At 48.8% G+C, this 12,072-nt stretch overlaps 1 protein-coding gene across 5 annotated transcripts in view; it reads left to right on the top strand.

Moving 5' to 3' along the window:
* Kcng2 (potassium voltage-gated channel modifier subfamily G member 2) overlaps positions 1-12,072 on the top strand; it is a 67,612-nt gene that overhangs the window by 16,438 nt on the left and 39,102 nt on the right. The window contains exon 1 of one of the 5 annotated variants that reach the window (XM_087592707.1): positions 4,374-4,683. The gene's annotated coding sequence lies outside the window, so the exon portion shown is untranslated. 5 annotated transcript variants of the gene reach the window in all.

Genomic DNA, 12,072 nt, shown 5'->3' with positions numbered 1-12,072 from the left:
TTTTAGTCACCTTGCCCTCTGTTGGTTTTACGAGCAGCTATTTTTAATAAGTTCTTTTGTCCGTTCAAGGCCTGTCCCCTGGATTTTTGAGGTCTATACTCACAGTTTTGTCTGCATATAAAGGTACTCGTGCTACTCCCTGCCCACCCTGCACCTCTGTCTACCCGCTTGGCTGGTGGCTCTCAAGAACTGCCAAGTGAGGTCAACGTTGTTCCATCAATATGCCTGCTCCTGGCCTTCCTTCTTCCCCCGTTAAACACAAGAGTGGCTTCAGACCCAGCCTGACAGTTCACTCATTTTGACTCTAGACTCTCAGAGTATTTGGAGACGGCTCTCTTGGCGTCTGTGGAGATAATCATATGTAGCAGGTCATGGCGTGTTGCTTACGCTCAACTGGGAGACGTTGATGGACAGGTACAATAGCGTGTTTTTTTCTTCTGTCCTGTGGGTTCAACACTTATAGCACGAGGAACATCTTTGTTGCCCCGACTGTAGATGATGCAAACAGGCCCAGGGCCACAGAGGTCCTGAGGAGCCCTGACTCTGCTGACCTCAGGCTGTTCTTAGGCCTCATACCCAGGCTGTCCACCAGAGTGAGGAGGCAGGAAAATGGTACGTTATCATTTCACGGGACTGCGCTCTCCTATAAAAATGCTATAAGATGATATTTTTCTCTCCTAAAATTGGAATACTTTCGTTCCTTTTTCTAGTTACTAAAATTACCTGTACCCTTTGTTCAAAGGACTCTTAAAGGGAAAAACGCAACAGAGAAAAACTAAGGAAGATGTGGAAGTTGTCTAAATTGTCTCACCCGATCTGTGCCCCACTGAAGTGTCTTTGGGCCCGCTCTGCTGTTTCTGTCACCCAGAGACCTGTTCTGTTCCAAACACTGTCTCAGGATACTGTTCTTGCTAGAACAATGGAAAGGCGGCAGAAAATATAGTCCTGAGGGCAGACTTGGGTTTGCGAGTCCGTTACAATGCCACAGGCTTGCCCCCCAAACTTGTCTCAACTATTGTCATGGGGAGTCCAGTCGTTGGGGTGCCTGTGGTCTTGGGGTGCAGGAGCACAAGGAAGAGGTGTCACTATTGGACAATGCAAAAACATTAGTGCCAAACTGAGAAGGATTTGCTGAGCATACGGTGAGGCGAGGGAGGCTGATGCTCTTAGGGAAGGGTTAGGAGCTCCAGGTCTAGGGACTGTACATAACCCCCAAAGAGTGTTGCCAGGAAACCAGGCTGACAGGGCTTTGAGAGGCCAGCATTGGCCCTAATGCGTAGCTGCCCTCAGTGGTACAGTGTGAGTGTCACACCGAAGCAGCAGATACCCCAGAGTTGAACTGTGTGCCTTGCACCCGAGGTGATTAGCCATTTATTCGGTAAAATTGGAAATCACCAGTTAAAACCGTAATAATTAAGGGGTAGAATGTAGGGGGCAGAAGAGTATCTCAGTTGGCAAAGTGTTTGCCAGACAGGCGTAAGGAGCTGAGTCCAGATGCCTAGGGTCCATGTAAAGCCAGTCACAGCAGCACACACCTGCAATCCCAGCACTGCAGAGCAAAGTGTCTCCCTGGAGCTCATCAATGAGAGCCTGGTTCAGGGAAGACCCTAACTCAAAACGTACAGGGGCAGTCAGGGGAACTAGAGAGAGGGCTCGGCGGTGAGGACCTGGCTTCAGTTTCCAGCACCAACAAGGTGGGTGGAAACCATCTGTCACCCTAGTACCCAATATTCTCTTCTGACTTCCATATGTACCAAGCATGGATGTAATTCATATCCATACAAACATACATATAGGGAAAACACCCATATACAGAAGATCAAATAAATGTTTTTAAAATTTTATAAGTTAACTGGACAGCTGTAAAAGAAATCACCTGATGCTGATGCTCACCTCTCACCTCCAAAGACATGGGCACCTGCAAAGCACATGTGCACTCGCTCGCACACACACACACATACATAAACACACCTGCAAAGCACATGTGCACACACACATACATAAACACACCTGCAAAGCACATGTGCACGCGCACATACATAAACACACCTGCAAAGCACATGTGCACGCGCACACACACACACACACACGCACACAAACACATGCAGAGCACATGTGCAAACACACACATAAACACATGCAGAGCACATGTGCAAACACACATACATAAACACATGCAGAGCACATGTGCACACACACACACATACACACACACACACACACACACACACACACACCTGCAAAGCACATGTACACACATTCACAGAAACGCCTCACACTCCGACACCCATAAAAATAATAGATGGGACTTAAAAAAGGGAAGCCTAATTATCTGGAATGTGTGTGGTTTCTGGTCACTTTCTGTGTGGTACTTGAGTTCTTTCTGCTGTTTCTGGGGAAGCTGGCTTCACCTGTGGGTGCGGGGCACTGACCTCTGCTGGTGAAATCCCCCCTCCTTCCAGGGGCAGGTTGCTGACTACAGCAGAGACTCCTGGGAGCACAGCTGGAGCTTGAGAGTTTCTGTAACCAGTTCAGAGCACCCTGACCTTCTGTGTGTCCAACCTAGACCCTCAGTGAACCTGCATCCAACCTCGACCCTCAGTGGACCTGTGTCTAACCTTGACCATCATTAGACCTGTGTCTAACCTTGACCCTTAGTGGATCTGCGTTTACCCATGATCCTCAGTAGACCTACACCCACCCCTAACCCTCAGTGGGCCTGTGTTCATCCCTGGCCTTCAGTCTGCGTTTATCCCTGACTCTCAGTAGATCTATCTTTATCTCTTCATTTACCACTGACCCAAAATGGACCTGTGTTCACCATTGATCCTCAGTGGATCTCTGTCTATATATGGCTCCCAGTGGTTCTAAATTCATCCATGGCTCTTAGTGGATCTGTGTCCACCTCTGACCCTCAGTGGATCTACAGTCACTCAATCCTCAGTGGATCTGTTTGACCCCTGACCCTTGGAGTGCATCCACCTTGAGTCACGGTGCATGGCCACATTTGCTCCCAGTGCCCTCTCTTCACGCCTTGCCTACACATCTGAATACCTTTCTGGTATAGGACATGGCATGGTAGTGACACACTCCTTACACCACAGGCAAGTAGGAACGGGGACCAGGAGAATTTCAAATCAGCTTCTCAGTTTCCCCATCACTGATAGCATTGCTACCTCTAGACAGTCTGCTCTCCGTTTGGCACCCAGATTGAACAATGCCCAGGTAGAGAGTTGTCTCAGCCTAGAGAAGGTTTCAGTCCAACAGGAGGCCAGGACTGGGTAGCTGAGGACTGTGACTCTCAGATGTGAAGCCTCGGGAGGGCCCAGTCCAGAGAAGGAAGAAGGGCTCTCAAAATCGACAGGGTGGTAGGAGGAGAGGGGCAGTGTTATCTCCAACTGCCTGCAGCTCCTGGATAGCTCTGTGGGCTGGACCTCAGTCCCTCATCTCTGGGCTCCACAGCAAAAAATGCTGACATAAATAACCACTTCTAAGGGGGAAATGGTCTTAACAGTGCATTTGCATACAAATACACCAATTATACTCCTCTTCCTATGTGCTGGAACAGAATTAGCAGTACTGCTATTTTGGAACACAATATTCTTAAAATCTGTAGGCATATAGGCACGCAGAGAGGCCTACATACACATGGAAATGAATTTGTTTGCACATGTATATGTACGTATACTTTCCATCTGTCTGTGTACATATCTCTGTGTGCTTATACACCCATGTGTATATCTGTCTCTGTGTGCATGTGTGTGTGTGCATATCTGTGTGTACATATACACCCATGTTTATATCTGTCTCTGTGTGCATGTATGTCTGGATTTGTCCGTGTGGACATGTATGCATGTGTGTCTTGTGAATGTGCACGTCTGTGTGTGCTTATATAGCTGTGTGTTATGTCTGTGTAAGTTCTTGGGTCTGCACATTCATGTATCTGTGTATGTATGTGTCTTTCTGTCCATGTGCATATGTGTGTGTGTGTGTGTGTGTGTGTGTGTGTGTGTGTGTCTATGTACCCACGTGTACTTGAACATTGGGGACAAAGCCTTCAGCATATGAGTTTAGAGGGGGACATTTCATATTAAAACCATTCTGAGCATCTTTGTGTTTGATCAGTTTTTTGTGGTTATCATTTCCTGTGTGTTAGGGTAGAATAATTTTATATTTCTGAAATAGACAAAGTCAGGCATCAGATTCATTATGGTATAGCTCTCTGTAGACTGTTTCTGAAACAGAATCATGAGGTTCCGGGTCTTGCCTTGTGTTGACACCCACTTCAACCCCACTGCCACGGGGTCTGTTGCTTCATGGGGGAGGACTGTTCGTGGTGGCTTATGAAAGGCAGAAGAGACCGTGGCTGGCTCTCCCGATGAATTCCAATCTAGTCACATGTAGGATGTCACTGCCACAGCAGCTTAATAAAAACTCCTGGTGTTAGGGGAGAAACATCAGGGACTGCTTTGCTACAGAGTTTGCTGGAAAACCAGATCGTACTGAGAGCGAATTGCATCCTCCCATGGAAGTGAAAAGTCTTGGAAACAGCTGAGAACAGACACACTGTTTCCTTCTTATCCTGTTGTGGCCACAGTAGCCGGGCTGAACAGAGCACTTTTCTAAGTCAGGGAGCCGACCAAGCTCAACGGAGGACCAGCTGAATGTTCAGGGAGCAGCAAGGTAGGACCTGTGAGTCTGTGGGGGAATCCCAGGGATGAAAAGCAACCTTCAAAAGGAAGGCCATGGAGGAACGAACACGTGGAATGAACAGAGAACGACACAGAGAGGGTTCTGGAAGGGTATTCTGCTTGGTTTAGGACCCTTAGATGCCTGGCCCATGAGGCCTGTGAACTGGGTGGGAAGTCAATTGTAACAATGGTGGGGTGGAGGCCCTGTTTCTATGGAGAAGGGAGAGCCTGGGAGAGAAGCAGGGTGTGGCAGAAGGGCTGGTAAGAGAGGCCATCGCTGTGGGTGGGTGGGATTCAGAGCAGGGGCACAGCGCTGTCTGCTTTTCTTGAAACAAGAAGGATGGGGAAGACTGGGCTTTGGGTCTGAGCTTTGGGAGATGGTTCATGCCTTCTCTGGTGCGATGTCCCCAACCAACATCTGTCTAATTTCTTTTTCTTTTTCTTTCTCTATTTCGGAGCTGGGGACCGAACCCAGGGCCTTGCACTTGCTAGGCAAGCGCTCTACCACTGAGCTAAATCCCCAGCCCCCTGTCTAATTTCCTAATGGAGGACAGACTGCTAAGGAAGAGGAGCCAGTTCTGGAAAGCTGTTACATTTTCATTTGTCTTGTCAGAACTCTGCATGGAGAGACGCATTTGCACAGTGAGGACATTGTTGGGTAAAAGCAAAAACCACAGTGATTCACTTAAATGCTGTCAGGGTAGATATCAATGTCCCTGAAATGGGTCTTAACCAGGAGCCAATGCAGCTCCGAGTAACTCCGTGGGGCCCCAAAGCCCTAAGTGTGGGGAATCCAAGGCAGTGAGTGACCTCACCTGCTGTGAGGAATGGCTTGTTTCCTGGCTTCTCCACAGGCTGGGTGGCTCTGTACTAACACAGACTTTGTCATATTGTTTCAGGGGTTTGAGAGGCGTTGACAGAGACCTCATGAGATGGCAGCAGATGGAAAGGGGCAGCTAGGATGAGCCCCCACTTGGAGACCACAATCCAGGGTCAGGAGTGTGACTGTTGATACTGGAAAGGGGCAGTTGTCTGGAAAGGGGCAGTGGTCTGCCGTGTACGGCCCCGAGGCAACATTAGATGGCAGATTACATGACAGTAGGGTAGAAGATAGAGTGCGGAGAGGAAGAAGCTAAGGGTGCAGTCAAGTGTGGATCCCCCGTGGTGTTCTGGGAAGGCTATGCCTGGTTATGGGCTGGAGAAGGTAGCAATGAGGGAGCTGTGTTTGAAGATAACACTGCTTCGTAGATTAAAAGCCTGCATTATGGGTGTGTGTGGGAGGGCACCATGATCCTTCAGAGATCTCGAAGCCTCCCCATCCTGCTTCACTCTCACCTGCCTGCCTTGTGGGGGCAGGTGATTAACTTGCGAGGGCCAGACGCTGCTTCTCGAAGTCTGGAGCGTGAGGCTTCCATCTTCCCCCTACAGGGAGACATGCCCTTGGGTCACCTCCGGTTGCTGCTGGAAGAATAGCAATTTCACATCCAGGAAGAAGGTCAGGGAGACTCTGGGCAGGTGGCCTCATTTCCTCTGCTTGCTGGGAAGAATGGTTGTCCACTTGCTCCTCTCAAGCAAGCCCGCTTCAGTCTGCTTCCTGAATCTCTCCCTGCAGGCTACTCTCTGCTCAGTACTGGACTCTCCTCACCTGCCTTCTTCCGTTCCCTCCTTCCCTCCATCTCTCCCTTTCTCCCTCCCTCCTTCCCTCCCTCCCTCCCTCCCCTTCTGCTTCTCCCCACACCCCTCCCTCCCTTCCTCCCCTTCTGCTTCTCTTCACATCCCTCTCTCCCTCTCTCCCTCCCTCCCTCTCCTTCTGCTTCTCCCCACACCCCTCCCTCCCTTCCTCCCCTTCTGCTTCTCTTCACATCCCTCTCTCCCTCTCTCCCTCCCTCCCTCTCCTTCTGCTTCTCCTCACACCCCTCCCTCCCTCCTTCCCTCCATCTCTCCCTCCCTCCCCTTCTGCTTCTCCTCACACATCTGTCCTCTCCATACCTCCCCCGACCCTCATCTACTCATTCTCCCTTCCTAATCTTCCCTGCCCTCCCTCCCTTCTCCCTCCCTTCTTCTTTCTCCCTCTTTCCCCTTGTATCCTCTCCTCCTCACCCACTCTTCACCCGCCCCCCTCACTTTAACCACCTCTCCTTCAGCATCTTCCCCCTTTCTTCCCCGTCTCTCCGACTTTTGTTTTGTGTGCTCTTCCTGGGTGTTTTCAGATGCCCCATATGGTGGGCAAGAGAAGTGGGCATGACAATCAAAGACAGACATGAGGTGGCTAAGCCTGGACCCTGCTCTCCCCACTCATCCCTGGTCCTCCATCCATGGACCGTAGAGTCCTCTTCTGCACACAGTGTGGGACCATTCAAGGAAGGATGAGGGTGGCATCTTCCTTGGAGCCTTGCCCAACACCACCCATACTCTCTCTCCTTAAGTTGCCACATCTTCAGGCTGATACAGAGGTGCTTTGGTAAGGGGCTCTGGGTGGCCCGCTTCAATGCCTCATTTAGCACAGCCGCCAGACTTGAAGGAAGCAGGGTTTATAATTTCCTCTGCTGTGTATCTCAGCGTTCCTCAAGTCAGTCGTTGAAGACGTCGTGACGTCTAACCTGAGTCCCTTCACTGCCGTTTGTTGACTGTGTTACCATCGCTGGGAATTTTCATTGAGATTCTAATTGTTGTTTTTCTTTCAACACCCACGCTGTTAGTACTGTGTTTGGGAAGTGAGAAATCAGAAAGTTGTGAGTTACAGAACAAAACCCAAATTTGTTTGGCCACAATAGTCTAAGAGAAGTAAACTTTCCCTCAGATGTTGGTCTCAGTGACAGTCGCAGCTGAGGAAGTCAGTGGGTTGTGAGAACGAAAGGCCAGAGTCCTCTTCCTGTCTGATGGGGTACCCCGACATTGTGTCAGGCTGGAGCCGGTATGGGCAGGAAGCCTGGTGTCTACCCCATTAAAGAACAGGAAGATGCACACTTCCCCCCCATGCATTTCAGGGGCTTGGAAATGGGGTTTCTCATGAGAAGCATCCAGATCCCTACCCTGTCAGGCATGGGTGTCTATGGGAAGCTCCCACCCTGAACCATAAAGTACCATCGTTGGGTGTAGGTAGAGGCCACATGGGAAACCTGGGCTCCACCTACCTGCCAGTCACCAGCTGCTGTCCAGTGTCTTGCAGCCTGGAATCAACAGGACTTAGCCATAGTGCAGAGTCTGAGAACATGGGTCGCAGTGTCCAGATTCCAGCAGAAAACTCTGCCACTGTACGAAGAATTGGAAAGCTCTCAAAGTGAGTAAGGAAGGACAGTCAGGAGATATACAGTCAAGACGACCAGGCACTAGAATTACTGGACAGAGACATAAGCCACAATTATGGACGTGGTCCCTGTGAACAAGCAGAGGTGTGGGCGTGGGGGCTATGTGAATGAGTTAAGTCTCTTCAAAGGAACAGACCGTGTGAATAAAAACTAACTGAGCCTTTTAGAGCTGAGAAACACAAGAAATTAAGTGGGATTCTCCACGGATGGGCTCAGTGGTGGTCGCAGTGCCCAGATGAGAGGCAGTGAGACAGACAGAGCAGCAAAATGAGCCCTTGAGTACGCTCTTCAGTTACAACACAAATCGGCGGTGATATTCAGCACTGGCAGTGCCAAGGACCCAGCTTGCCCACGGTGCTTTTGGGATGCAAAATGGCCCAGCTACTCTAGAAGACACTTTGGCAATCTTTTTCTGAAATAAACTTGCAACAGTCAGCCAATCTAGAGGGAGAAAAAAAACAAGATAAATTGGACTTTGGTCAAATTTAAAACTTCTATTCTTCCCAGAGCTGGGCTGGGGGTGGGAGACACGCGGGGATGTTTATAGCCGCCTTGTTCATAATTGCGAAATCCTGAAAATAGGCCGAATGCCGTTCGCAGCTTCTGAATGGTTGAACAAACTGTAATTCATCCTGCCTCTTAGATGTCCGAAAGGTGCCGTGCGCACAGCGGACCACATCGTCTCCAGGGAGCGAAAGGTGCCGTGCGCACAGTGGGCCACATCGTCTCCAGGGAGCTGTGCGCGATTATGAGCAAACCCCCACATAATCAGACTCCTGAGTCTGTTTTCTCAGCATCCCAGAATGGTTTCACTGTGGCGTAGAGAGTGGGCTAGCGACATCGGGGGTAGAGGGTGGATATGATAGGAATACAGCTGAGGGTTGGGGGTAGACGCATGTGGGTAAGCTGGCTGCTGCGTGTCAGTCAAGCTGCGACCTGTTGGGTCCTGCTACAGAGAGTGGATTTCAGAAGGTGTCAGCCATAGGACTGGGATGAGGGGCAGCAGAATATCTGTGTTATACTGATGGCTGCATGTGAGTCTGTGAGGATCTGAACACAAGACGTACAGTTCTAAATGTCTCTAGGGCAATGACCGTAACCTTGCGTGCACCTTGCCTGGTGCATGAGAGCCATTAGTCACCAGGTTCCTGCACATCTATAGATTTGGAGATTGTGTCCCGTAAATCATAAGTGAAAAGCACTTGTCAATTCCTATGTCAACATCACGGCTAAAAAATGGATCTAATTAGCAAGTTTTCAGCCTGGCTCATTACACAATCTTGTGTATATCTGATAATTAACGCTTGGTAATTGTGTCCCTTTGACACGGAAAACAAACCCATTTCAAAATAAAATGACTGAACTCGCATATGAGTTTAACAATCAGAAAGAAATTGCAGGAATCCTATTAACATTCTGCCTCATCATTTTATAACAGGCATCTCTCCTGTCATATTTTACTTAAAATATTTACTTTAAAGCCAGGTACAGTGACACATGCCTCTAACACCAGCACTCGAGGGACTGAAGCAAGAAGATAGTTTCAAGTTCAGGATAGGCCTGGACTTGTGAGTCTCCAACATAGTGAGACCCTGTCTCAAACAATAGCAATAGAGAAACAAATAAATAAAAATACCATGATTTAGCTCCTTTCTCAACCCACAAGTAATGGTTACCTCAGTTCATATAATGTTTTCCTTGGTAGAACAGGAAGATAGCCAGGCAAGGACTCAGCAAGGGTTAAGCAATGCCTCCTGGTTGTCACGGTCAGACACCTTTTAATTTTAAACATTTATCAGCTGCAGTCATTCAAAAGTTGATTAAGGGAAAGTGAATCTTGTCAAGGTCACACACGGTCTGCACACACGTGAGAATCTAGCCTCTCAGAGCTTCTCTCTGCCTGTAAAACTGACCAGCCTGGTGTTAGAGCCTGAATGTCTCCCTGAGAATCTACAGATGTTACCCATTCTCCTTGAGTCAGATTTGTGATAATACCAGAGCCACACAGATGGGGAAGCACCCATCAGAAACTTTATACGAGACTGGGAAGATGGTCCAGTCACTCAGGCGCTCAACACACACAGTATGAAGACTGACTTCAATCACCCAGAACCCATATAAAAAGCCAACCATAATGGCACATTCTTACAACCCCAGAGCTGTGAAGGCAGGGACAAGCAGACCTCTGGGGCTCACTGGCCAATAGCACAGCCTGCTTGATCTCTCCAGACCCTGTTCCAAGAAACAAAGCAGACAGTACCTGAAAAGTGACTGTTGACCCCTGGCCTCCACATACACTCACACACAAGTGCATGTATGCACACATGAACACACATAGCTTTGTTTATCTGGGTATACCCTAATAACATCTTGGCAGGAAAAAGTTTTTGAATCCTTAAATGGTTGAAGCTTAAGCTTAGGCCAAAGACTCCCCGCTTTGGAGTGTTACAGCTTGGTGTGATAGGACCTCTGACATCGGAGCCTGCCCCAGGCTCAGTCATTCCTGGTACGGCTATTTTCAAAGTCGTTCACTTGATGAGACCGAGTGTGTCCTAGCCCTTGGCACCGTGACTCTTTGTGTCGGATGTTGTCTGTATCCAATCTGGGAGTGACAAAGGTGGACCAGCTTCCTTGACTATCACTTGGTTTGAGAAGCACTTCTACAGCGGTCAACACAAATGCCTATGGAAGTCTTCACACGTCTCCTGGGAAGTAGGGCTAGCCGTGGGTTCCACATGAACGGGCTCTGGAAGCCACTGGGCTATCTTTAGCAAACAAGGAACAGGTCTCTTTAGTACAAAGGGAACCCTTACTTGCCTCTGGTTCTTCCTTGCTCTGACATAGCTTACTTGTCTCATATCCTCCCCATCCTCCTTCCTTTGATAGTCCTCACAACACAAGTGTCACTCCAGCCTATCAAAGATGCTAGTACCTCTTCCTGGACCCCATGTGCCAGGGTACATTTCTCTCAGGGTCCTTCCTGAGCTCCTGGGTCTATGTTCAGAGATTGTACAAATCACTGTCTTTGTTGGGTGTTTTGAGTGGAGTGCCAGTCTGTGCTGTGTGTCGGAGGGTAAGTCCCCAGGCATGCCCTGTTTAAACTCCACAGAGCTCAGCCTTGTGGCAGCCTCAATGCCCCTGACCGACACCTTATATCAGCCTCATGTGTTCATCTATGCACTCAAATATGCATGCACCCACAGACACACGGAAATAGAGGGTGATTCACCAGCTAGACAGTGCCCCTCCCCCATCTCTGCAAACCCACTATCATCTCTTCCCGCCTGAAGGCAATCTGTGTTCGTACCAGGTTGATTTGTTCTAATCCTTCGATATTTAGTAGAACTCTCAATAAAATCATTTCATGGTTTTAGAAGGAAAATAGATATTTAATTACTTCTTCCATTTTTCCTTGGTTGTGGATGCATTCAGGGTTCCTGTTTCTCTGTTCTTTTCTGAAGTGAGTGGGGACCGTGCCGCACAGTGGTCTTGAACTCCTTGCGTGGTCCTCCTGCCTTGGTTAATGTGTCTCACCACACCCACTGGGTTCCTGCTTCTGCAATCAGTTTTTGGGCCGTGTGTTTTTGTTTTGAGGTGTCTCTGTCTTTCTCCTTTTCCCTCTAGGAGTAGAGAGTCGTCGTGTTTCTTCACAGTGTGCGGGTCCCTGCTGGATCTCTGGCCTTGTCTCTTCCAGGCCCAGCTTCTCATTTCTCTTCATCATTAACTCCCCAGTTTTGACTTTTTCTGTCTGGATGGGAGCTAGAGATTAGCGTTGCCTTTATACTTCTCCTCTGGGCTTTAAATGAGAGAACCTTCTAACGTACTTTGTGATTAGCATTCTGTCCAGTGGTGTTAAGCGTAAAAACCTCTGTCTATGCATTTCTTTTTCCCTTGGAGTTTTGATGGTGGTGACAGTGTGTGTGTGTGTGTGTGTGTGTGTGTGTGTGTGTGTGTGTGTGAATGACCCCATAGGCTCACATGTTTAAAAGCTTGTTCTCCGGTTAGTGGAACTGTTTGAGAAGGATTGAAAAGTGTGGCCTTGTTGGAAGAAGTGTGTTATTGGGAGCTGGCTT

The sequence above is a fragment of the Rattus norvegicus genome, chromosome 18 (assembly GCF_021556685.1).
Source record: "Rattus norvegicus strain SHRSP/BbbUtx chromosome 18, alternate assembly SHRSP_T2T, whole genome shotgun sequence".
Lineage (NCBI taxonomy): Eukaryota > Metazoa > Chordata > Mammalia > Rodentia > Muridae > Rattus > Rattus norvegicus.
Note: the sequence above shows the minus strand (reverse complement) of the source record. Positions and strands in the feature narration are given on the sequence as shown.